The sequence below is a fragment of the Gopherus flavomarginatus genome, chromosome 3, assembly GCF_025201925.1.
Source record: "Gopherus flavomarginatus isolate rGopFla2 chromosome 3, rGopFla2.mat.asm, whole genome shotgun sequence".
NCBI classification, from domain to species: Eukaryota; Metazoa; Chordata; order Testudines; family Testudinidae; genus Gopherus; species Gopherus flavomarginatus.
Window position 1 is genome coordinate 18,309,011 of NC_066619.1, and position 27,087 is coordinate 18,336,097.

The 27,087-nt window shown below is 41.8% G+C and overlaps 1 protein-coding gene across 2 annotated transcripts in view; it reads left to right on the top strand.

The window, feature by feature from the left end:
* The window catches only part of DCC (DCC netrin 1 receptor), a 933,783-nt gene that overhangs the window by 203,992 nt on the left and 702,704 nt on the right, over nt 1-27,087 (top strand). The gene's annotated exons all lie outside the window — the stretch shown is intronic.

A 27,087-nucleotide genomic window follows, 5' to 3' on the forward strand; every position in this document is an offset into this window, starting at 1 on the left:
TGTCTTCACTAGCAATGTTAAGCAGCGCTTTAATGTGGCCGTGTAGTCATGGCACTATAAAAAACCCACCTCCATGAGGGGTGGCACTATAAAAACCAAAACCCCCCAAACTCTGCCTCCATAAGGGGAATAGCTATCAGGGCTGGAAGCGCGGCTCCTAGTGCTGATGCATGGTCTACACTGCTCCTTCACAGCATTGCAACTTGCAGTGCATGGGGTGGGGTTGGGGGGGGATTTTTTTCACAACCCTGAGCAAGAAAGTTGCAGTGTTGTAAAGTGCCAGTATAGACAAGGCCTTAGAGAGAATAAACAATAATTCTCTCTCCTGTAGAATCAGTATGATTAAGGAGGAGAAGAAACTGCAAATTGTAAGTAATGCCTGTGCCACTTCATGGGCCATTAGTGGAGGTTGAACCTGGGACCTCTAGGTGAATGGCTCTTAACCTTTGCAGACTATTGTACCCCTTTCAGGAGTCTGATTTGTCTTGCATACCCCCAAGTTTCACCTCACTTGAAAATGACTTGCTTACAAAATCAGGCATAAAAGTACAAAAGTGTCACAGAACACTATTACTGAAAAATTGCTTACTTTCTCATTTTTACCATGTAATTATAAACTGAAGCAAATGAAATAGAAATATTGTACTTACAGTTCAGTGTATAGTATATAGAGCAGTATAAACAAGTCATTGTTTGAAATTTTAGTTTGTACTGACTTCACTAGTACTTTTTATGTAGCCTATTGTAAAACTAGTCAAATATCTAGATGAGTTGATGCACCCCCGGAAGACCACTGTGTGCTCCCAGGAGTACACAGACCCCTGGTTGAGAACCACTCCTCTGTATCTTAATACAAGAGCTTCTACTGTTTGAACTGAAAGACCCACCTCTCTTATCCAAGACTGTAGTAGACTCCTCAATATCTATGTGGCCTAGTGTGATGGGGTAGGGGCTGTCTGTGTGGGGAATGGGAGAGCAGGGGAGGACTTTAGGGGATGGACCACACCGGAGCTGTAACCTGAGCTAGGTAAGGGAGGGGAAAGGTCAACACCTTTGCCCGGGAAGGGGGAACAAAAGGAAGGGAGTGGCAGGAGGGAAGCAGTTTGAGTTTGGGCTTGGGGCTGTGTGGGCGGAATTCAGGGTATCCTAGCTAGGATCCAAGTACCCTGAAAGCCCAGAAGGACTCGGTGGAGGGGTCCTGACTGTGCCTGCAAGCTCTGCTGTAACCTGTGTTCCTGTTGTCCAATAAACCTTCTGTTTTACTGGCTGGCTAAGAGTCACTGTGGGTCCCAGGAAGAGGGGTGCAGGAGTGGACTCCCCACACTCCGTGACACCTAGCCACAACTAGATGGGGACAGTACAACTCCAAGTAGGCATACGTTAGACCAGTGTTGCCTTGCTCTGCCCAGCACTGCTGACCAGGACATTAGAAGTCCCATCGGCAGTGCTGTACAGCTAAGGCAGGCTAGTGCCTACCTATTCTGACACCGCACTCTGACCTGGAAGCGGCGAGCAGCGGGTCTGGCTTCTAGGCAGGGGGCCACTGGGCTCTGTGCACTGCCTCTGCCCCGAGCACCAGCTCAGCACTCCCATTGGCCAGAAACTGGCCAATGGGAGCTGGGGGGTGGTGGTGGTGCCTGCGAGTGAGAGTCGCGTGAAGCTACTTGCACGCACCTACACCTAGGAGCCGGACCTGTTGCTGGCTGCTTCCGGGGCACAGTGTGGCCCGTGGCACCAGGAGAGGCAGGAAGCCTGCCTCTGCACCCCAGCTGCACCGCTGACCGGGAGCCGCCAGAGGTAAGTCCACGCTTCTGTCCTTGCCCTGAACCTCCCCAAACCTGGAACCCTCTCCTGCAACTCAAACCCCTTATCCCCAGAGCCTGCACTCCCATCCCGCTGTGCTCACCCCTGCACCCCAAGCCTCTGCCTTAGCCCTGAGCCTCTCCCACACCCCAAACCCCTCATCCCCAGCTCTGTTGGGTCGCGGGCATCAACAGTTTTCTTCAACTAAGTCTCCAGAAAAATCTGAAAACCACTGCCTTGGACAACTGATGTAAGCTATCTTTCACAGAGGCTGAGAAACCTTATTGTCCGTGTGCTAGTCTAAGGTAAAGTGCAAGTGTTTGGAGCTAGGGCCCTGATTCTGTAATCACATGTACTGCTTTTGGGCCAGATCCCCTGCTGGTATAAATCAGCACAGATTACTTGAAATCAATAGAGCCATGTTAATTTACACCAGCTGAAGATCTGGCTCAGTGAGTTTAGTTGGACTAATTAAATATATTGTATTATCATATGTGTTTCCAGGGTCAGGACCTTGGAACTGGTCTTGTGACATGCTGAACATCTCAACCTGTATTAAAGTTAGTTCAAGGTAATCAGAACTTTGTAATTGGTGGTGGTATTTTGGTCCATGACTAAGAGCTGTAGTCATGGACCCAGACCATTTGTACTTGGTACAGTACAAACAGAATAAAAAGACCATGAAGAATAAGGCAAGAAACAAAAGATGGTTAGAGAGAGAGTACAATGAGGCATTGGTCAGCATGATAAGCTGTGGTAAGAGGTAGTCAGAATCTCACAATCAGATCTAGAATATTTGTATAGGAAAATATATGAATGTTGTAGCCTTTGTCTAACACACAGGGCATTTCAATTTGAGTGACATTTTGAATTAATTGAAGTCAGCGGCTATACTTCTGTTGTTCTTCAGTAGAGCCAGATGTAATATTACATTGGTCCTGCACTAGGAGGTAGGTGTTGTCAGGGGCGGCTCTAGACATTTCGCTGCCCAAAGCACAGCGTCATGCTGCGGGGGGCGCTCTGCCTGTTGCTGGTCCCGCGGCTCTGGTGGACCTCCTGCAGCCGTGCCTGCGGAGGGTCCACTGGTCCAGCGTCTTCGGTGGAGCCGCGGGACCAGCGGACCCTCCGCAGGCACGCTGCAGGAGGTCCACTGGAGCTGCGAGACCAGAGGATCCTCTGCAGGCATGTCGCCAAAGGCAGCCTGCCTGCCGCCCTCCTGGCGACCGGCAGAGCGCCCCCCGCAGCATGCCGCCCCAAGCACGCGCTTGGCGTGCTGGGGCCTGGAGCCATCCCTGGGTGTTGTTTAGTTCCCACATTTTTCATAACCTCTTTACAAAGAAACATGCCTTCTTTTGATTTACTTATATACAAAATCTTTCATTTATCTCCGGAGTGGTGAAACTAAACAGAACTTCAGTGCTAGAATGTTGAAGAGAAACCAAAGCTTAATATTGGGGCTTAAAATGAAATCTCAATAAAGCAATTTCAAAATGCCATGCAAATAGGTGTAATAGTTCTGAGGTTAGACAATGAAGCTTAAATGCCTTTTAATGTTCTTTAACTCGCCTCTACTTATTACTGAAGATCCTGTTTGAAAATATCTTTTGTTGTCTAACTATTTTTGAACCGAGCTACGTCATTCAGCATTCAACAATTACATTGTTTTCTTGTTGTAGTGGAAGATCTTTATCAGCTTCCATGGCATTCTGGGAGCCTAATAAAAGCACACATGGCCACTCATTCAGAAACCAGATTTACAGACTTGTATGGGTTTTTTTGTTACTGTTGTTTTGAAGGTGTTTGGGCAGCTGTAACTCACATCTGCTTTGCTCGTCAAAGATCATCTTGCTAAAATACTCTTTTTAATCCTTCTTTTTGCCAGAGATTCAGAGCTAAATACAATTCCATCTACTAACATCAATTTGCAATAGATGTCCACGAAACAGCCTATGCAATTGTGAGCAAATGAGATTTCATCTTGCTATTAACAAGGTTGCATTGCCAAGCCTGTCACCAGCGTAGCTGACCCTTTTGCTCTAGGAAGTCTGTTGTATTGTCTGTTCCAGCTGGTGCTATTGGCTGTTAATCAGAAGTGTTTACACTTTTTCATTCTCACTTAATTTCTGCTCTCTGTGCTTGACTTTGTATTCAGAATTGGTTCATTACAAAGAATATTGTTGCAACCCTGTCTTGACATTTCGCCATCAGCTGGCAGTGATCGGTCAATATGACTTCTGCTACTCTTCACAACGCAGAAAATATGCGATCACACCAATTAGGATGTTTACTCATTCTTTTCTCTGCAGTCTTTCTTCTAGCTGGCAAACCTGGCCAAAGATTTTAAAACAGAGAAAATAAGGAAAAAAGCTGGACCCGCTGAAATAACGGGCATGGCAATAGCATTGAAGGTTTTTGTGAAATGTAAAGCTATAACGTGACCAAATTCTGCTCTTTTACACCGTTGTATGTTGTATATTGGGTTACGTTTTTCCCTCACTTACACCATTTACTACCCATCTGAATGGAGCTGCACGTGATTTAAGTAAAAGGATAAAATTTGGCCCATTGATTTGGAATTACTGCAGATCTACAATGATGTATCTCTGAGCCAGATTTGAGCTACTTAACTATAAGACAGGATCTTTCCCTACTATTCAATATAATGTTTTGTTAAGGATATAGGTGCAGACTGAAGTCAATGGCAGTATGCTGAATTACCACTAATGATGGTATATCTAGCTAGTTAAATTGACACATCTGATGTTTAATAATGCTAGTTAAAATTTGGAAAACAATTTCATGGGAAAAAAGTGGTCTCCATTTTGCAGAACTCAGAACAGACCCATCTTTCATTTTGTACTAATACTTTTTGTGAGTTTTCTTTTAATAGAAGTTTCCTCTAAATTTATATTGAAATCATCGTAAAAATGTAGTTTGTGTTAAACTTTGCTTAAGAGCCTTGGGTGAGAGACCTAGTTAAAGGTTTTCTGAAAATCTAAGTACACTAGTTCTTCAAATTCTTTTTTGGCCTTCCTAAATATATTTTTACACTTCATTTGCCAGACTTTATGCTCCTTTCTATTTTCCTCATTAGGATTTAACTTTCACTTTCTTAAAGGATACCGTTTTGTCTATTGCTGCTTCTTTTACTTTGTTGTTTAGCCACATTTGCACTTTTTTGTTCTCTTACTATGTTTTTTAATTTGGGGTTATATGTTTAAGTTGAGCCTCTATTATGATGTCTTTAAAAAGTTTCCATGCAGCTTGCAGGGATGTCACTTTTGGTCATGTACCTTTTAAATTCTGTTTCTCTAACTTCCTCATTTTTGTCTAGTCCCTTTTTCTGAAATTAAGTTCTGTGGTGTTTTCCACACCACAGGGATATTAAATTTAAAAATGCCCATTTCCATCGATGTACTCTGTTGCAAGGTGATGGGATGCCAAAATAGGGATATATGTGCCCTCTATCGACTCACTGCAGTTTAGGAACCCCATAGCTACAAAAGCGTCTACTGTTTCTTGCACATTGCCCAGAGTCACAGTTCTTCATAAGAGGACATAATTAATGGCCCTGCACACTTGCATCAGAGCAACTCCAGCACGGTGGATTTACCAACTCCAAATTGATTCCTGATTGACTGGTAACAGTCTGGCATTGCCAGCTCCCACACACCGATCACCACTTGCTTGTCCACCATGCATGCAGCTCTCCTATTGTCGTCCCTGTGCTGGAGGGCTGGGGCAAGCTCCTCCAGGAATGTGGATTTGCGCATCCAAAAATTCTGCAGCCACTGCTCATCGTCCCATACCTGCATAATGATGTGATCCACCAGCCCGTGCTTCTTCTTGGGCCCAGAACCGGTGGTCCACTGTATGCAGCTGCTCATGAATGCCAACACCAATCTTGAATTGTTTGTTTCCATGACACATCCACCAAGGCATCATGAGACTCTCAGATCAGGAAATACTGCAGGATCAGATGTGTTGTGTTCGTAATGCTCAGTGCAATACTGAAAAGCAGTACAGGATCCATGCTTCTCACAGAGATGGGAAATGCACAGATTAATGGGGATTTTGAAAGGGGAATTGAGAGAACTGCACCACAGGGCACTGAACTCATGTTTCCAGCCACCCCTTCGGACTCGTTTGTGCCTATGAGGCATTGCAAACCCTTCTCAAAACACCCTGCACTAGTTGGTGGCAAATTGCACAGTGGGGTAGCTACCTATGGTACATTGCTCTGTGTGTTGATACCAGTGTGCGTCCACAGTAGCAATGTTTGTGACACAAGGAATGTAGTGTGGACATGCAACTGCAATTTAATTACTATGGTGCCTATACATCAATGTTACTTAAGTCAACTTAATTTTATAGTGTATACGAGGCATTAGCCTCCTTGTAGATTGAGTGCCACCCAGATCATTCTCTATGTAGATCCTTAACATATTCAGTCTGGTTCCTCAGTTTGTGTGTCACTGGTGATCCTCTATCATGACGCCAAAACTTTTGGCCACCATGTTATCTCTGGCCTTGTAGCAGCATTCATTGGTGACCATGTTTCATAATCCGTTGGTCTTCCAGCCCAATAATATATCTACCAAGAAATTTGCTGAAACTGAACCAGTGCTGATGAAGGTAATTACTGGGTTTGGCTACAAATATCCTCATTTTTTATCTTGTCCTGCCACTTACTATGGAATAACTGTTAAAGGTGACTACATTCCAGAACACCAATTCTCTCCTCTTCAGCTTTCCTCAGTGCCCATGTATCATGGCCATACAGTAGCATTGATATAACCATGGTTCTATAGATCCACAGCTTTGTAGCAAACTTGATTCACAATGTCCCCACAGAGGCTTCTGAAGGGCCCAAAACATGGCAGCAGCTGCTGCTATATAAGTGTCCACAACCAAACTTCAGCACTACTCCAAATATCTGAACAGGTGGCAACTGTCAGCGTCCCATCTGGACAGGTTAATCCTGAGCTAGAGGCTGCTCGATGGTAATTGACATAGATTTAGTTTTATCTGGGTTCATAACCTGACCATGCACACTGCGTCTTGCCCAGCCAGGTCAGCCATCAGCTGCAGCAGTTCACCAAACTGAGCCAATAAGACAATGTCAGCAGCGTATTCGAGATCTCAAAGCAGAATAGTTAATTACCTATTGATTAAAAATCATGACAACTACAGTGCTCCATCTTGATGTGGCCTGGGAAAGACAGGAACATCTGTTCGCACAAAACCTCTCTTTGAATTGAACAACACTGCAAAGATAAAACATAAAGCAGCTAAACTCTCTTGCATGAAACAAAATAATTTTTTCTGTGTAAGATTTACACAACACGCTTGTCTCATTCTTCATGTTTACCCATCAGGTTATGAATATCTTCTCTAGAATGAAAAGCTTGTTTTCTGTTGAATTTTTAATTCAGCCACTGTTCGCAGCTAAGCTAATCTGAAGCCTAACCTGTCACTGCTCAAGAGGGAAATATAGTGGTGTTTAAAGCTCTGTTTCTATGATCAGCTACAGCTGACAAGGCTGATGGAAATCCTCTTCCCCTCAAAATAATGAGTTTAATTTATTTGATAAAAAAATTGGTTTCAGAGTTTAAACTGTTTAGTACATCATCTCAGATAGTCATTGAGGTGAAACTAGTATTAATGACAGATTTGTAAAAGCAATGGTAGATTTCATCTTAAATTTATGACACTACTTTAATAGGGAACAACTGAAACTGGGAGAAAAACAGCAATTATAACTAAGAAGCTATTGTACTCCATTAGTTAGGCTCTTACATCTGCTGCCATGCAGCTACTAAGATGAACCTGCTACTTGTTCAGGTATTGCCGCTGCGAGCAGCATAAAAAATAGTGCTGTAAAATAAATGTGGAACACAAGTAAATTGCAGGTAATCATAACCCAAACTCAATAGAGAATGGATAAAATGCCATACCGCAAATTCAAAATTGTCTGGAGCCAGAAGCCTGATGTGATGTATTGGCATTTCTGCAACATACACTTTATTCATAATTCCTGTTCTTGTTACTAAATGCCATCTGACTGTACTTTGTCAAATTCTAGTTTGTTGCCTCACTGCAACTTTTTCATCATTGTGTCTGGACTTGATTTTGAATGTCATACAGTGAGTATTACATGAGCAAAGACGTAACTGATTAAGGATAATGGGAGTAGTTACATTTGGATCCAGCAGTCCATCCTGCTTCTGAACTCCAATCAATACATTCGGTCAGGTCTTCGCTGTGGTAATGCTATAGGTTGCTGACTGGGATCAGGGTTACTGTCTTGAAGCAATTAAAGAAAGGCAAGCTATCTGGGAGTCATACAGCAGAGTTTGTCACAGTTTTTAATACTGGAAAAATAAATGTCATGTTTGAAGGAAATTAATTAAAATGCCCTCTGAAATGTATTTTATATTGATTATTATGAGTCTCCTCAGCAGCTTTTATCTGCATTACATGGTTTTCAGGCACAATGTTAAAAAGCCCCAAGTGGTTTATATCTATTTCAAGTAATAGCAAAGCTGTCTGGCAGTTGTTTCACTTACAGAAGTCCAAAGCAAAGAGAGGTGTGTGTGTGTCCATGACTGGGAATGGGAGTGGAGAGATAAAAGTGATATTCAATTTATCTCCTTTAAAATCATATTTTTCCTGCTTTCACGTCAACCACATTCTCCCCACCCCAGCTAAAAGGAAAGAATATATGGCCTTCTTTGACAGGACTCTAATTCAGCCACCGCCATTTCTTTTCACTTCATTTTTCCCACTACTGGGGAATTTGTTGTCTTGTTTCTTTATCAATTCAGCTATGTTTATATAGGTGTCATAAGTTCTCTTTACAGTAGCTTGTTTTCTGTAGCCCTTTTTCCAAGCCTGCTTAATGCTGTTGACAGTCTGAGTGTCATCTGCTCTTGAAACGTTTAATTATGACAATGCTCCGCGCACACATTGTATTCATGTCACTTGCATATTTCAATTCCTTCTAGCTAAACACATTTCAAATACTGAGCTGGCCAGTTTCCATCATTTCAGAAATATAGTTTGACACATTGAGTCAAATTTTCTCCTCTTTTCTTTGGAATCCCTTTGGAAAAGTGCCAGATTGCCAGCCCATGGAAACTTTACTTTTCTGTTTATTCACTGACTGGGTACAGGATGGACAGCAGCAGTGTAAGCCTCTCCATGCCATTCCTCCAGTGATGCTCTGAACTGGTCAAAAGAGATCATCTTTCTCAAGGAGATGGCATTTCAGTTTTTTATGGCTATTCAGTCCTTGGCCCCTTGTCTATTGCCACCAATGAAAACATTAATTGTGGTGGTGGTTCTTGGGGTGTCCATGAGGAAATGGAATGAGCCAACTTGAATATAAGTCGCTACTGCACTGGGGTGGATTTGAATCAGCAACTTAGATATGCATGGCTGAATATCCCTTTGGACATATTCTTAAAGTAGAGCACAAATGGTGTACACTTCAATAGAATGCTTCACCTGTCGCAATTCTGCATGTACACCAATGAATGCCAGTTACCATATGCAGGTGGCTATTTTATGTGAATAAATGTGGAATTTTGCAGTCACTGTGAGGACACACGCATTTTTACCTGTGTATTAAGTTTGCCTCTAAAAAGTTGAACCAGTGTGTTTGACAGTGTTTAATAAATGATAAACTAAAACAAAGTATTCAGTGCTATAGTAATGCCTAGCTTATAGCGTTTTTCGTCAACAGGCTCAAAGGGGTTTACAAAGGAGTATCTGTATCTCTGTTTTACAGATTGGGAAACTGAGGCACAAAAAGGTGAAATAACTTGCATAAGGTCATAGAGCAGACCAGAGGCAGGAATAGAACCCACATCTCCTGGTCAGGTGCTCTCTCTCTTAGGCTAACACACATAACATGAATGATACCCCCCTGTCCAAAAGAGTTTCTAATTACTGAGGCTACAGGAACTACCCGGGGCAAGAATATGGAGGGTGTTTCATGGTGTCCACTGTATTGTAGCCCTATAAGTCCGTGATGAAATATTATCAAATAATCACAACCAAACTGCATCCAAAAAAAATATGGGCCTCATCCAGAGATTTGCTGAGCATCTGCAACTCCCGTTGAAGTTAATCAACATTCAGTATCTCACCCTAATCCTGTAGGCTGCTGAGCAGCCTCAACTCCCACTGGAGACACCTTGCAGGGTTAGGCTTCAGGCTGGGGCAAGGCACCCAACCCCCCAGGTGCCTATCTCCTTTTAGGCCCCTTTGCAAATCTCAGCCTTAACAAACGAAATCAATTTTGTAATACATGACCCATTCTCTTGTTTGCTTGTTTGCTTACTGTCTGGAAAAATTCAGCAATTTGCAGTAGGACTTGGTCCTTGGTGCTAATAAGCGAGTTTCTACTATACAGAAATATTTTGTATGCATGAGTTTTTAATATAACATTAAGCCCATAAATCAAACAGATTACATATAAATCATAACTGTATAGTTAATTCTACAATCTCATATATACATGAGATCTGTTTGGTTTATGGGCTTCATGTTTTTCCTAATCTTTTACTACTGTAGACAACTATACTAATGCTCCTAACTTAAAGCTCGTGTCCCCTGAGTATCTCAAAGCAATTTACAAACATTATGGGGCCATTTGTGCAACTTTTCCTCACATTAAGCACCTATTCAAGTGAGCAGTCAAACAACAAACCAGTGGGTGCCTAACTCCCTTAGGTTCAATGGAAAATCCCAGGGTAAAAGAATTGGGAGCAACTGAATTTACCTGAAGTTCCTGAAAGGAAATAACGATTTTATGCTGAAACTGTTTATCAGGACTTGGGCAGAAAACATAAAATTGGCCAAAAAAAGAGCGAGCTATAAGGCAAAGAATTCAAAGCTCAGCATTACCAGTAAGATAGAAAGTTGGACTCTGGTTTTATTTACACTGGTGTAAACCTAGAATAACTCCATATTCTTCGTTACAGACAGTTTGTTTTTAATAATGTTGGGAACAGGCTTTTTAAACATTTTCAGAGCAAAACAGTATTTCCTTTGGGGAGCTTCAGCTAAGTTAAGACACCTTTATTCTTTTAATTTTCCAAGGAACTCAAGGCAACTGGGGTCCTGTTTTGGTGTTCTAAAGTACCTGATCCTGTGCAATCCTGACCAGTTTGTGGAAGGTTCTGAGTGGCTTCCTTTCCAGTTGACTTAACTGGGAGTTGAGGACACTGAGCACCTGGCAGAAAGGCTCAGTATCTTGAAGGATAGTCTCTTAAAAGCTAAATCCTCCTATCCAAACAGCAGGGTGGATTTCAGATAAGCAGCTCCAGTGAAGGATTGTTTTGGTTGCAATGAAGAAACATTGATCAGCAGGATGCATCTATGCTCCAAATAAGCATTTTATGCTGGCTGTGCACCATTTCCATGTTGGAATTACTGTGGATTTACACCTGAATCTGGCCCATAAGTTACTAGATTGTTTCATTTGGTAGAGTTTCATATGAAACTTGGGCTGATTCTGAACTCATGTTGTTTTTACACCATTATAGTATGAGATCAGAGGTGGGTCACTTTGGGCACGTATTTTTGCTTGTAGTTCTGGGTCATAAGAATTGCTATCCTCCCCCCATTCTGAGTTTTGTTTGAATTTTAGGTTCTGGTGGCCCCATAATCAGGGTCTTTTCTTAATGGTTTCAGATTGGAGAGCACATGGGTTCCTCACTGAGTTTTTGTGTGGAACACATGCTAACTAGAAACCAGTTCAGATTCCCTTGAACTGAACTGAGGTTCAGTGAAAGGGTTACAGCTTCAGTAAACCTGACCCAAGACTTGGCTCTGAAATGAACAGAGACTGGTCTGGGGTTTCATTATGACAATTTGGCATGGCTCCAGATTGTGATTAGCCTTGATATGGAGGATGGTGGGAGGAATGCAGCTGAACAAGAGGCCCTCAAGCAGCTGAAGTGTATGCTTAGTTTGCTCAGTGACTTGGCTTTGCTTGCTATTTCAAGGTTGGTAGATGGAAGTGAGCCACTGTCGGTATTGTTGGAAAATTAACCTGCGCTGTAATAAAACAGAGACTGGCTTATGCCATCCAACTTCTTATCCTCACAAAAATAAAGTAATCTGAGGATGCTTGGCTAGAATATATTTTCTGCTGGTATTTTATTAAGTACAAAACGATATCTTTTAGAGCATTTTGCATATAATTTCCAAAGAGAAGGCGAGGGCAGTTGGAGGGCAACACTCAGCAGGTGAAGAAGTATTCACACAATACTGAATTATCAATCTGAAGCAGCACAGCATTATAGCTTCCTAGCAACTGTTGGCAAAACGATTGTGCTGCTATGACTAAGGGGCTAAGGCAGGGCAGATGAGATGTCCCCACACAACTTGACTTTCTGAAACCACAGCTCTTTACAAAACATTATTCCAAGTAATGTTGCTAAATTACTGTTGAAGTATTTTTTATTGAGTTGGTTAAAGGCTACTTTGCTTAGGTGAGAATGACGCACTATTGTATCATTGATGCTTCTGTACCAAATGACTGGAAAATAACTAATCTGATGCCAATTTTTAAAAAGGACTCCAGAGGTGACCCCGGCAGTTACAGGCCAGTAAGCCTGACTTCAGTACCAGGCAAACTGGTTGAAACTATAGGAAAGTACAAAATTGTCAGACACATAGATGAACATAATTTGTTGGGGAATAGTCAACATGTTTTTTTGTAAAGGGAAATCATGCCTCACCAATCTACTAGAATTCTTTGAGGGACTCAACAAGCATGAGGACAAAGGAGATCTAGTGGATATAGTGTGATTAGATTTTCAGAGAGCCTTTGACAAGGTCCCTCAACAAAGGTTCTTGAGCAAAGAAAGCAGTCATAGGAAGGTTCTCTCATGATTGGTAATTGGTAAAAGATGAGAAACAAAGGGTAGGAAACAGTGGTGTCCCTCGGGGGTCTGTACTGGGTTCATATTCATTCATGATCTGGAAAAGGGAATAAAAAGTGAGGTGGCATAATTTGCAGATGATACAAAACTATTCAAGATAGTTAAGTCCCAGGCAGACTGCAAAGAGCTACAGAAGGATCTCTCAAAACTGGGTGACTGGGGAACAAAATTTCAGATGAAATCTAATGTTGATAAATGCAAAGTAATGCACATTGGAAAATATAATCCTAATTACACACATAAAATGATGGGGTCTAAATTAGCTGTTATCACTCAAGAAAAAGATCTTGGGAGTCACTGTGGATAGTTCTCTGAAAACTTCCTCTCAGTGTGCAACAGCAGTCAAAAAAGTGAACAGAATATTGGCAATGATTAAGAAAGGGATCGATAATAACACAGAAAATATCATATTGCCTCTCTGTAAATCCGTGGTATGCCCACATCGTGAATACTGTGTGCAGATGTGGTCATCACATCTCAAAAAAGATATATTGGACTTGGAAAAGGTTCAGAAAAGGGCAACAAAAATGAGTAGGGGTATGGAATGGCTACCATATGAGGAGAAATTAATAAGACTGGGACTTTTCAGCTTGGAAAAGAAATGACCAAGGGGGGATATGATAGAGGTCTATAAAATCATGACTGGTGTGAAAAAAGTAAATAAGGAAGTGTTATTTACTCCTTCTCATAACACAAGAAGTAGGGGCCACCAAAACAAACAAAAGGAAGCATTTTTTCACACAATGCACAGTCAACCTGTGGAACTTCTTGCCAGAGGATGTTGTGAAGGCCAAGACTATAACAGGGTTCAAAAAAGAACTAGATAAATTCATGGAGGACAGGTCCATCAATGGCTATTAGCCAGGATGGGCAGGGTTGATGTCCCTAGCTTCTGATTATCTGTTCTGTTCATTCCCTCTGGGGCACCTGGCATTGGCCACTGTTGGCAGACAGGATACTGGGCTAGATGGACCTTTGGTCTGACCCAGTATGGCCATTCTTATGTCTATTGCATAGTTACACCTGGAATTCCCGCCCACTCCCCTTACAATTGCTATATTACAACTGCTTTCAGAATAACAATAGGTCTGAACCTCTGTTTTTGTGCAATGAAAAATAGTAAAGGAGATTTCAAATATATAGGAATGTATACACAATTCCTGTAGAGATATTTACTTCTGTGGTCTTGGACTTAAGTGGTTAAAAAGACAAGGGTCCAGCTCTTCAGCTGGCATAAAGTGATGTAAATCCATTGAGGTCAAGGGAGCTATGCTGATTTGTACCAGCTGAGGATCAGGCCTTTTGCAGCAGTTGCTGGAATTTCACAGTGATCTAAGTTTTAATATAAAATGAGCTTGATCTGGCTCACTCCAGTGTCTCATAGACTCACAACAGAAAGGATCCCATATTACATAACAACCATAAAACACAATCTGGTGTGATTGAAAACCTGTATCAGGGAGGATCCAGGACTAAAATGATACAGAATTAAATTATCCACCACATGACTATTCACTAAAGTTCAAGCTAATGAGGGTAATTGAGAATGAAGCAGGCACTGGGAAATTTAAGGGCCCAATCCTGTGTTCACTGGAGTCAGAAAACTTCAGTTTCCATTCCTACCAGATCCTTAGATTTAAAACATGGTTGTTGTAATGGATTTGGAGTTGTTCTGCAATAGTATTAATATTGTGTGTTGATGTTTGATATTTACTGTAGGAATATGTTGGTTGTCAGGAAAAACAAGCAGGAAGGAAAAAGACTGGCTGAAGATAATCAGCAAACATTAAGAGTTGTTCAGGGATAATGCCAGATCTGTTCCCTTTGGTGATTTTACTGTTGACTCCAGCCAACTTACAAAACTGCTTTTGACAAGAGGAGTCAAAGCCTGATAATGTAGAAGAACAAAAGAATATAGCAACTTAAAAGGGACTCAAAGAGGCAGCTAGTTGTTCAGGGAAACCATACTGAAAAATAGACACCAACTGGGGTATCTGTAGAAGTTAGACCTCTTTAGGTTGCCATCGGGAATAGTAAGCCATTAGGTATAATAGTGATTAATGTAGACTGTTATTTTTAATATCCTTTTTCCCCCTCAAAATGCTTTGTTTCCCTGTTAAAATAAATAGTACTTTCATTTTAAGAAGGCTATCTGGTCACTGCACACCGCTGGTCACAGACTCCCAAAGGGAAGAACCACAAGTGCTCAAACCCAATTGATAATCAGCTGAACATGAGCTCCCAGTGTGACCAAAAGGGCTAATGGAAATCTGGGATGCATAAACATGGGAATCTTGAGTTGAGAGGTTATTTTACCTCTATATCTAGCACTGGTGCGACTGCTGCTGGAATATTGTGTCCCGCTCTCATGCCCACAATGCAAGAACAGTGTTCATAATTTGAAGAGGGTTCACAGAAGAGCCACAAGAATTATTAAAGGATTTAAAAATGTTCCTTTATAGCAATAAACTCAAGGAGCTCAACCTATTTATCTTAATAAAAGAGGTTTAAGGGGTGACTTGATTACAGTCTAAAATTACCTACTTGGGGAACAAATATTTGATAATGGGTTTTTCAGTCTAGCAGAGAAACATATCCCAATGGCTGGAAGTTGAAGCTGGATAAATAGGGAAATAAATTTTTTAACAGTGAGGGTAATTAACCATTGGAACAATATACCAAGACTGGTGGAAGATTCTCCATCACTAACAATTTTTAAATTAAGATAAGGGAAGGTCAGATGGCCAATGTTTTTTATGTGGTCAGACTAGATGATCACAATGATTTCTTCTGGCCTTGGAATCTATTCATTGCATCTGATAGATTAAGGATGGACAATGCAGGTTGCTGTAAAAAGCAAAAAAGGTTGCTGTAGCCCAGGGCCTGTCTAAGAGTAGGAGAATTACAAAATTCTACCCCAAGATAGGTAAAGGCATGAGACCAGACACCTGAAGAGAGCGACTCAGAGCCCAGAAAGGGGACGAAGAAGCAGCTAACCCTGTAACCATGACAAGTTGTATTAATAACGGTTATTTTAATATTACTTACAAAAACTATGTTAAAAGAAGAATGCTTGTTGCAGAGTTAAGCACTCAAAAGTTCAGAAATGTCAGATTTAGAGTTGCCCGTGCAAGCAACATTCTGCCCCTTGGTGCATCCAGTCTCTGCACTGAATGATGCAAGGGTCTTGTGGAAAGCTAGTGAATGAGTATATAATTATAGACTGACTCATAATGCATAGGCAGCTCTCAGGCATTCCCAGTACAGCATGTACTGCTGCTGCCACTTTCCCCTCAGTACAGGCCCAGCCTTAGTATGCGAATGTTCATTTATTTTGGCTGCCTGCCAAAATGTGCCACCCAAGTGAAAGCAGGGAATTGGCAATTTTTAGCGGTTTATATCCCAGCCAAACCTGAGGTGGAATTGTATGGGACAAAGACAAGGCACTTCTCTAACCATAGGGCTTTCTCCTTGGTGAAATTCAAATGTCTGCTGCAAACAATAAAGGTATTAGTAAGAGTCACAAGAATCTTTACTAAGGGAAATAATTAGGCATTGCAAATATAGGGGCCACTACCAGCCCTCCCTATTGTAACCTATGATCTAAGCTGCTTCAATAATTTGTGAATTTTGGCTTTTTTAATTATTATTTTTATATATTATTATTTGACCAGCTCTATTCAAGATAGAATAGACTGCTGCCAGTTTAATAAATTCTTCATTCTGGTCTCATTTGTTTCTTCCCTTCGAGAACCTGGACACATCCCTTCTTTCTTGTGCTTAAAATAACGGTAACTTTGTTCTTCATCAGGAAAAAATGTAACAGCTGTAGGAATGGTTTGTGTCTTTTATAAGATACATTTTTAAAGAGATCTAAAGTATTTACACTTGAAAACTGAACAATGACAAGATCAAAAATTCTCCGGTTCCCTGGAAGGGGAGAGGAAAAAATACAACACAATGTCTATCAGAGAAGAAAGATAAATTCAAAGTGAACCTCATGGTTATTCTTCTAGGCAAGGAAATATGGATGCCTTAGCAATTATATTCCCCACCTCTACCAACTGTCTGTTTTTACTGTATAAATGGTAGCCTTTTACTGTGATCTGTCTTCCAGAGTGATATAAATATAATTACTTTTATTAATTAATTACTGGCCAATGTCTTGTCTTTGTAATGAGACATTAAAGTTCAAAAATGTGCATTTGAATGAAGTAGGAAAATCAGCAAAACAGTCATACAATTAAGGATTTATTTTCAGCAAGGACAGGCAATTCGGGGCCTCAGAATATCTGCACACATTTTAAAAATGGAAGCAGATCTTAGTTGCACCGCTAACGACAGATTTCTAGAGCAAATCAGAAAATTTTATAGGTGGAATTGTTCAGATTTGTGGCAGATGTAAATTGCACCTTAAAACAAGGGGCTACGCCATGGGATGGTTAAAAATATACTCCTTATAACAACAACATACACACATATATATAATGTTACACATTGCACGTATCCCTGGTTGGGGCAGAGCTGGTCCTGGCAGTGGCAAGGAGCAGCAGCACTGGCTGCCCCACTCAGGTTTGGCCCTGTGGCCCTTCATCATCACAGGGGGTGGCAGAGCTAAAAGTGAATGAGTAGCATTGTGGTCTGGTACATGGAGGTCGCTTCACCACTGGGCCAAATCTGAGTGACTGCAACCCCCTGTGCTAGATTGCAATGTTATTCAAGTTTGGCCCCGCCCTGCCCCCAGCATGAGAGGCCAAACTAGAGATGCCCTGTGACTCCTGTTCACAGGTCGCAATACTATTCACTAAGTTTTGGTCCTGATGACTTCCTGTCATGATAGAAGTCCATAGGACCAAACCTGAGGGGCCAGCACTGTTCCTTTTTGTGGCTGCATTGGGACAGCTCATTCCCCAGGGCTTCCTCCTGGGGACCTGCCCAGTCTTACCCCTCTTTCAGCAACCAGTGTTCCCTTTGCTTAGCTTCAGGACCTGCAACAAGTATGGGCACTGTGGTAAGCATCTGCATGGAGGGGTGGGATGCTGGAGAGTCCTATGGACGGTGGACATGAGAGGGTTTTACTGAGGGCCCACTGATGGGATTCGGTCAGTTGCTCAATTATATTTCCTTGCTCCAGATAGGAATTTTGTTGGAGAAGACCAACACTGCTGGAGCTATTATGCATTGTGTGTCTCAGGAGAAAAATTTGGGATGGTATCCCTAATATAGCACTTTGTTATTGGCATATCACAAATACATGAAAGATGCAGCTTTCTGAGGTTGAGGAAAGTGTTACCTACTTATTATTGCCATGGACTGTGAAACTTATTTTGTGGATAATATCCCATCTCATCACTCTTTATAAAGTGACTGTGCCAGAGATCTCCATCTGCATGACAACAGCTTTCATGGAAATGTAAGGTAGCCCAAATATCTTTGAAACATCAAGTCAGAGTTTCAAGGCTGGGCAGGGAGAACCTAGTGTATATTTGGTGTGAACACTTTGCATTGTAAGGGGACTATCCCAGTCTCCTGGTACCCTTCAGATCTTTGGAAGGTCTTAATAAGGTAAATCAGTCCTTCACCTCAGCTTCACCCGTTTCATTTCAAGCCCTTATGGTAAAAGTAATTGCTACATTGAGAGCAGATTTTTGGGCCAGGAAATTCACTTGGGAAACAGAAATTAACCACAATTCATATATTTCCATTCTAGGAACTGGCTGTGGTGTATTTTAGCCTTGTAGACAGATGCTGAGCAGTGCCTTCTAGACAAGTGTAGAGCCATACCATTTTCAGTAGTAAAAGAAGGAAACAAGAATGTCATCAAGGGAGTATAGGAATAAAAGTTTGAGCTAATGTGGAAGGTTGCATAACCTAAGGGAATAGGATGCTGAACCTAGAGTCCAGAGACCTGGAACCTGATCCAATGCCCATTGAAGTCAAAGGAAAGATTCCAATTTGACCTCAGAGGGTGCTGGATCCTATTCCAGGATCAGCTACTGATTAGTGTGTGACCTTAGACGAGTCATTTCCTCTCTGTGCCTCTGCATCCCCTCCACCTTTTGTCTGTTTGCTGGATACAGATTTTGTTTAACATATCATTAATGATGTGGATATGGGATGGATTTCACCCTCAGCAAGTTTGCGGAATACACTAAGATGGGGGGAAGGTAGATATGCTGGAGGGTAGGGATAGGGTCCAGAGTGACCGAGACAAATTGGAGGATTGGGCCAAAAGAAATCTGATGAGGTTCAACAAGGACAAGTGCAGAGTCCTGCACTTAGGACGGAAGAATCCCATGTACTGCTACAAGCTGGGGACCAACTGGCTAAGAAGCAGCTCTGCATAAAAGAACCTGGGAATTACAATGGACAAGAAGCTGTATATGAGTCAACAGTGTGCCCTTGTAACCAAGAAGGCTAATGGCATATTGGGCTGTATTAGTAGGAGAATTGCCAGCAGATTGACAGAAGTGATTATTCCCCTCTATTCGGCACTGGTGAGACCACATCTGGAGTATTGCATCCAGTTTTGGGCCCTCCTTTTCCCCCATTACCAAAAGGATGTGAACAAATTGGAGAGAGTCCAGCAGAGGGCAACGAAAATTATTAGGGGGCTGGGGCACAAGACTTATGAGGAGAGGCTGAGGGAACTGGGTTTGTTTAGTCTTCAGAAGAGAAGAGTGAGGGAGATTAGATAGCAGCTTTCAACTACCTGAAGGGGGGTTCCAAAGAGGAGGGAGGTAGGTTGAGGTCAGTGGTGGCAGATGACAGAACAAGGAGCTATGGTCTTAAATTGCAGTTGTGGAGGTCTAGGTTGGATATTAGGAAAAACTATTTCACTTGGAGGGTGGTGAAGCACTGGAAAGGGTTACCTAGGGAGGTGGTGGAATCTCTATCCCTAGAGGTTTTTAAGACCTGGCTTGACAAAGCCCGGGTTGGGATAATTTAGATTGGGTTGGTCCTGCTTTGAGTGGTGGGTTGGACTAGATGACCTCCTGAGGTCTCTTCCAACCCTAATCTTCTATGATTCTGTGATTCTAAGCTGTTCATGGTAGAGAATCTCTCTTGCTATGTATTTTTACGGTGTCTAGCATAGTGAGGCCCTGATTCACTCAGAGCTTCTAGGTATTACTGTACTGTGGCATTAATAATTCTATATGAAGGAGAAATCTGACATAATTGTTACTCTAGGCTTTTGAAACTGTGTTCTTATCTGGAGTCAGGAAGCATTTTCTGTGTAGCTGGAGGATTACAGTGCTGCAAGCAACCTACATTCTAGGAGGGATTTCCTGAAGGCCTGTGGCCTTTAGATGGAGAATTCTGAACGTGGTAGTTTCCAGACACTGTTTCTTCGCTCTCCCTCCTTAGAGGTTGTTTCACCTCTTCAGGGAGGTTTGAGTGACATTTCCAGATTGTCTATGATCAGTGGAGTTGTAAAATAAGATTTCCCAAGAATACAAAGTCAAAAATCCTGGTAAAAGAAAAGAATGTCTAAGGTATCTAGCTATTCATAGGTTGAGGTCCTCTTTTGGGGTAATTACAGGAAAATAAGCAACCCTTGCTTCCTAGGTTGTCCTCTAATCATTGATCCTTCTGCTATACTGCATACCTGGGAGATGGCCTGTAGTCTCAGGTGTCTCTTACTGTCCTCCTCCTCCCTTCTCCTGTGCACCTTGGGATCCTGTAGCATGTGACCATTTTTTATATTGAAGGTGAGATTAAGTGCATCAACATACCAGGCATACTAGGTCAACATCAGCCTCTCAACAATGAAACATCTGATCACATGCACTATCGGAGGGAATGGAATTGCCTCTGTCATGTGGCTATTGTCTTCAGTACATACTAGCAGCAACACCATTTAGTTCTAAGGGTATTTCTTTCAATCTCCTCTCTAAAATGGAGGCATTTCAGATACCACTTTAGTCAACCTAGATAGCCGAGGTGATTGGATCCTGGTGTGCAAGTCATTTGTCCCTGGCTACAGGTGTAAAACTGTACCTAGCTGATTTGACCTTTAAAGAGACAGAACTTATAATCTCTGTTCCCTTCAAACACATTCTTCTTTACAAAAATATACGCTACTGAAAGATTAATGCTGTTCTTTGACAAGGGCACAAAGTTTGAGTCAAACAAAGCATAAATATTATTAAGACAATAGCCCTTAAACTAATAGTTTCTTTGTGTAGGAATTCAAGGGACACGATTCATAGTTCCAGTTCTAAACTTCAAACAGTTGGTTTTAAGCAAGGTTGATTCATGGGTGCTAAACTTTTGAGTGAATCCTTATTTCTGCTTTTTCATAGAATCATAGCATAGGATTGGAAGGGACCTTCAGAGGTCATCTAGTCCAGTCTCCTGCACTCATGGCAGGGCTAAGTATTATCTAGACCATCCCTGACAGGTGTGTGTTGGAGTTTTTTAAGAGCAGGTTAGGCAATGGGGATTTCACAACCTTCCTAGGCAATTTATTCCAGTGCTTAACCACCCTGACAGTTAGGAAGTTTTTCCTAATGTCCAACCTTAGCCTCCCTTGCTGCAATTTAAGCCCATTGCTTCTTGTCCCATCCTTAGAGGTTAAGAAAAACAAATTTTCTCCCTCCTCCTTGTAACAGCTTTTTACGTTCTTGAAAACTGTCATCATGTCCCCTGTCAGTCTTCTCTTTTCCAGACTACACAAACCCATTTTTTTTAATCTTCCCTCATAGGTCATGTTTTCTGGACCTTGAATAATTTTTGTTGCTCTTCTTTGGACTTTCTCTAATTTGTCCACATCCTTCCTGAAATGTGGCACTCAGAATTGGACACAATACTCCAATTGAGGCTTAATCAGTGCAGAGTAGGGCAGAAGAATCACTTCTAATGTCTTGCTTACAACACTCCTGCTAAAACATCCCAGAATGATGTTCGCTTTTTTTTTTTTTTTTTTTTTGCAACAATGTTACACTGTTGACTCATATTTAACTTGTGGTCCACTATAACCCCCAGATCCCTTTCCTCAGTACTCCTTCCTAGGCAGTCATTTCCCATGTGGTATGTGTATTGTTCATGCTTGAATTCATCTTGAATGGGAAATGAATAAACCTCAAAACTCAGCCCAAGTTATTCCTGGTTTGAGGTTCAAAGCCATGCAAATCCACCTGATTTCTTATGGTTTTCAGTGAAAAAATATAACTTGAACCATGTTCTACAAAATTCAGGTTCACCAAAAGCATGGTGAATCTTTTAATGGATATGAGCCAAGCTTCAAATTAGCAACCAATCTCCAAGCCTCTAGTTTGTGATTTCCTTAATAAAATGTCTTATAGGATCATTTAAATCCCACTGTTCCAAGAACAGAAGTCCAAGAAAAGAACTATAAATTATGCTGTTTTAAGGCTTCTATTGAAGTTTGAGAAATCTCAGTATGAGGTTTCTTTGAACTCCCCTCAAAGATAAAATTTCTCCAGGTTCTAGTTGTCTCAGTGTCCCCTTCTTCCTCCCAAAGTATGTGTTCTTTTATATGTCCCTTAGGACAGAAAGAACAGCAGTCTGATATAGATGCATAGTCACTTAGGAATAGGTCTGTCTGAAGCACAGTTCTAAGGGAAATTACAAAAGGGACATGTGGGACAATCCCTTCTGTCTGATCATGTCTGCTACTGGAAGTTGCACAGAACACAGTCTGTTAGCTCAGGGACAGAGGTTGCTGTTGTATTCCCAAAGCAAAATGCTGACTACAGATGGCAGCAGAGCAGAGAACTGCAAGAGGAATCATTTTCTAGCTTTGTTTTGCATGCATTGCTTCCTTCTGCAGGCAGTAGGTCAGGTGTGGGAGTGGGGTGAAATGCTTGTGGTATGACCTCGAATGAATTGAAGGGACAGTTTTCAGCTGCCTCTTAATCTGTTTGGCTGCATCTTGGATGGAAGGGATTTCTTTCCTACCTAAGGAGGTTTTTCATATAGTCGCACAGCTCTAAGACTAAAAACATTTCACCTTGGACAGCTAAATCCATATTCAGACACTTGAATAAGTGTCCTGATTTTCAAGGACTGATAAGCTCCCATCATTCCTACTGAAGTCAAAGGGAGTGTTTGCTATTGACTTGTATGACTGCAAGATTGGATCTCCTGGGAGCAGTAGGACTATGTGTGGGGGAAATTCAGCGGAGATGCTCCTAGAGTTTGATCCTATAGGAGTTTTACCCTTGACTTCAATGGGAGTAGCTTCAGGCACCTACAGTGCCTGTGAACTAGTCATGGTAAGAGGTATGTAATGTATGGGACAAAGACATTGAAAGCGATGTGCAAAAAGGGCGGGGGGGAATGTTTCCACCCTTTTCCTTTCCATTGGGCCACGTTGTACTGAATAGGAGCTCCAGGGCCCAGCTGTCTCATTCTCTTGCGGTGAGAAGGGAGGCAGCTGCTGCCTCCTCTCTGACTCTGTGGGAATGGGACATTGTACCAACTGCAATTGTCTAGCCCCTTAAGCAAGGCAGGCACCAGCTAAGGAAGCAGGTGCTCAGAGCGGCCAATATCAAGGGGCGGCACTCCGGCCTCTACACATCCGGGTCTTTGGCAGCAATTCGGCAGAGGGTCCCTTAGTTCCTGTCAGAATGAAGGACCTGCCGCCAAATTGCTGCCGAAGAGTGGAGCGGTGTGATCGTGCTGCCACGGCTTTTTTTTTTTTTTTTTGCTGCTTGGGGCGGCAGAAAACCTGGAGCCGACCCTGTTTGCTCCTCCTGCTTTTAAATCAGAAATTCAAGTGTCCCTGCCCTGTTATTTCAGGAAGACTCCATGGATGGCTAAAGAGGTCATAGCTGTTATGACTTCACAAGTAAGAAGAGTGAAACACGAACTATTGTGGAAGGAAGAGATTGAGTGTCATTTCACACATACACCTTTGCAGGTCACCTAAATGCATAAAACAATGATCCAAAAGATCAAGTTATTAGGGGGAATTTTCTGCCCTCTTGGATGTGTCCCATTCATAAATTCGCTTTTTGTTTCCTTCCCTTGGAACAAGTTTCTCTTTCTATATTTTTAATTTCATGGTTATTTATTTCTGATTCAAATAATGTTTAACAATAAAGGTGAGGGACACTACATTTGTGTGGTGCAGGTGTCCTCAGATAAGGACATGGGGTTGTGCAGACCAACAATCATCCTCCATTTTGGAAGGTGGGGCTCTAGACTGCAAGAGGCAGAGCTGACAGTGGCACACTCCAGCATCCAGCAGGGCCTGGTTTCTGTAGTCTGTAATGCTTGACTAAGAATGTGTTAAATTGCACGGTCTTGATTCCTTTAGAAGACAGAAGAACACAACACTTGTGTAGAACATAGGTAGTTATAGTGCTAAAAGGAGTAATATCCCTCCAGTTAAGGGACATGGGAGAGGTGTGACACATACCGATACCAACCAGACTAACTTGACACCTCTGATACTTGACACCGATATCAATTGTTCAACTGGAAAACAAGGGAAAATCTACAATTTTGCTTTTAAACAATCATTTGGAAATGCATTTCTTCTCAAAAACAATAAAAGTGAGGCTAAAAGTATTTTGGCTTCAAACCTTCTCTGACAGCAGAGAAAACATGAAGATTCATCAGGCACAATCAGCCGTCTTTGTGTCTCTCTTTGAAAACCAAGTAACTTTTACATATAATAAAAGACATTGAGAAATGAATGTTGATATAATGAAGCCAGTACAATTATTCTCTACAGGGATGTGCAGTGGAGTGAGGCTGCATTCTTATTACCTCACAAGCTTCCTTCCTAATTGTTTTGCTTTCCAAAAGACCACATTATATTTGTCCTCTTAGTGCTTTCTTTATTTTGGATTTTTGTCTTCTGATCCACTAAGCTGCAGCCAGGCATGTTTACTTGTGTGGCTTAATCTCATTACACAGTTTCTCTGTGAATAAAGTCCATAAGATAACAGTTTGTAACTGGATTACATAGATTGACTTACTGTATGCAATGTTCTAAACAAGGTTATTCAAGGATACCCTACTTTGTATCATTTTTTTTCTGGTGACATTTATCTTCCTCCATAGTCAAGCTTTCACTTTCACACTTTCAAGTTTCTGTCTCTCTTATTTCCCTCACCTCCCCAACCTTCACATTTTTCTTTTTTAGCTTGCTGGCAGTAAGAAGCAGCACCTCTTCATGGCCAGACTGCTTTTAGACTTATCATAATGTCAGCAAGGACAGTGGAGTAACTCAGTGATGCACAAGTGTGTGCTAGACATATCGAGAGATTTTTTTTCTGACAAATAAACAAAAAGCAGCTTTGCTCCAGTAACCCTATTTTCTGTCGTTGCAGTTGCATTTCCTGTTTTTCATTCAGATTGGGTGGCAAGTGCATTGGATCCTCCCAGAGCCCCCAACCATGAATTCCACTTCAAGGGCAGAGATTCATTTCTTCCACAATGAAAGTGGTGGGGGCTGGAGGGGGGGGGGAAAGAAGTCTAAATCTGTGCAGTAATTATGAAGATGAAATTCTCTCAATAAAGCATTTTTAAATGCTCCAGTGCAAACTCTGTTAAGCGAGTGCTTCCTCATAAATCTCAACAAAAATTAAATGACTCTCAATTGAGACTTGCATCCTGTAATTAAAACTGTGCCAGTTCCTCTAGACCTAAATATAAATTAACATTTCTATTTCCCTTTTTATGTGCTCATATTTTTAAAGATGGAAAAATGCAAGTGTGTGTTTGGGGGAGGGGGAGGAAGCCTCACTTTGTTTCACGTGTTCTGAATGAGGGAACAAAAAGATCTTTATTACCTTGAAGTCCTGATAGCAGTGACTTGAGATGTAAATAGTTTTTATAACAAAGGAGATGGTTGAAGTATGAAAATGAAAATCTCTAAGGGAAGAACCTCAGCTCTTTAAAGAGACCCTGAAATGCACTGCTCCAGATAGGGCCTGATCTGCAGCCCACTGGAGTCCATGGGAGTCTTTCCGCTGACTTCAATGCTCTTTGGATCAGGCCCATAAAGGAATATAGTTGTATGGTAATAGGTTGCTTGGCAGAAAGTGGGACTCTACAGGCAGATTAGTACCCCTAAAATAAGTAGTCCATTGTTCTTATTCAAAGCCAGGGTGTCAAGTAGAGCCAATAGAAACCCATTAAAAGTCCACCTAGTGGAACAAACTTAGTATCTTTTTCTGAATGGATTATCCGCCATAGAGACTGTGTGGATACGGGGAAAGAGGTGATTTCAATCAGCTGTCTCCATGCTGCCAAGTGAGTGTCTCATTCTTGATCTGTATGGAAGCACAGGGTGAAAGGGTATCTCTCTCTCCATACACATTGTGTCCTTGACTCTTCTGCTGGAACTTCCATAAGAATGCCAGTCAGCATAGCCTGGGTTTTTATGGTGTCCATCAAGAACAGGAGTAAGACTGATTCCTGTTGCACAGGCTACCAAACAGCCATTAGGATTGAAAAAACTTCTTCTGTCAGCCTCAGACACATTCTACCTAGCAGCTTAAAAGTGCAAGGGTCTCTCTATCCTGTTACCAGTTTCCTAAATCATCCTTCTCTCTTTAAACTGATCCCAGCTTCTTGCTTTGTCAATAGATTCTTCAAAGATTCTTTTCTTTTCTTTTTTGTGGGAGATGACAAAGTAACTTGTGCATCTTCAGAGAGCATGAAAATGCCTTCCTACTGGAAAATTGTCTCACTCTGGGGTGCAGTCCAGACCAGTGTGAGGTGGTGTCACCACTTGTCCCACAACCTGTGGTGCTTCACAATGCTTTTCTCTTGTAGCTTCCAACCTGAACCCTCACAAACAGCCTACACGTGTGTAAGTCACACCCTGATTGTCTGTGTATAGCTGCAGCCCTGGTCCAGCAGCTCTGATCCCAACAGCCGGTCAGCAACACACCAATCACACTCTGGCTTCTACCAGCTTTGGTTATTAATTGCAAGGTGACCTCAAGACACTCCCAGTCTCCCCAAAAAACATATGTGCTGCTCTGTCAAGCCCTCTTCTGGGCAGTATAGATATTAAGATCCATTGCCCCTATAAGGAGTCAATATTGCACACTTTGCTACTTTAACTGGAGTTACCAACCAGTTCAATTTAAACCCAGCACTGGATTGGTTTAGATTTAAAAAAAAGTTTTATTAACAAAAGAAAATAGGATTTTAAATGAATTCACGTATAAGATAGAAAGTTAGAAAGGATTACAAGCAAATGAAAGAGAAAACATGCATCTAAAAGTCTAGAAATTAATCTAGCAAGTTTTGGTTCAAGGCCTTGTTTAAGATGGCCTTTCTCACCTACAGTCTTCCAACAAGATGATGACTGATCCTTTCCTTCATCAGGCTCTCT